This window comes from Salvelinus sp. IW2-2015, unplaced genomic scaffold, assembly GCF_002910315.2.
Source record: "Salvelinus sp. IW2-2015 unplaced genomic scaffold, ASM291031v2 Un_scaffold537, whole genome shotgun sequence".
Classification (NCBI taxonomy): Eukaryota; Metazoa; Chordata; class Actinopteri; order Salmoniformes; family Salmonidae; genus Salvelinus; species Salvelinus sp. IW2-2015.
Window position 1 is genome coordinate 829850 of NW_019942569.1, and position 552 is coordinate 830401.

The window sequence follows — 552 nt, forward strand, 5'->3', positions numbered from 1 at the left end:
CGAAGACAAAATAACCACGAGACGAGAAAGGCTAAATAAAACCACAAATTCCATTCACTTGGCTTTATGTGTGTTCCAGAATAGTTTTGGATGTACTCAGGGACATTTCTAATAATTTGTTATAGTTTCAGCTATCAGACACGTTTAATTAAAAAAAAGTTATGGTAATTTATACAGAATTGCATCCTGGGAAAAGGGCGAAACACTCATCTTTTACGAGTAAAATAACAGTTCAAACGTGTTTTCACCTTTCCATCTACCAGCAGACAAAATAACACTGAACGTCCATTTCAATTATTTGCTTTTCTCTCAATAGCCGTGGTGCTAAAACCGTTAGCTTAAAACGTTTGCCCTGGAAAGACTATCCCACATCGATYGTGTACAACTCATACTTACCTGGCAAGGGAGACACCGTGATCAAGAAGGCGGTTCACCCAGGGCGAGGCTCAGCCATTGCACTGTGGCTGTGCTGACCCCTGCGAATTTCTCAAATGTGGAAATCTCGATTGCATAATTTCTGGTAGTGGGGGACTGCGTTCGCGCTCTCCCCTG

General features: G+C 41.9%; 1 non-coding gene across 1 annotated transcript; it reads left to right on the plus strand.

Moving 5' to 3' along the window:
- The first annotated feature begins 388 nt into the window (after positions 1-388).
- Positions 389-552, plus strand: LOC112068495 (U1 spliceosomal RNA). Its single transcript, XR_002893578.1, has one exon. It is a non-coding gene; the product is annotated as a U1 spliceosomal RNA (small nuclear RNA).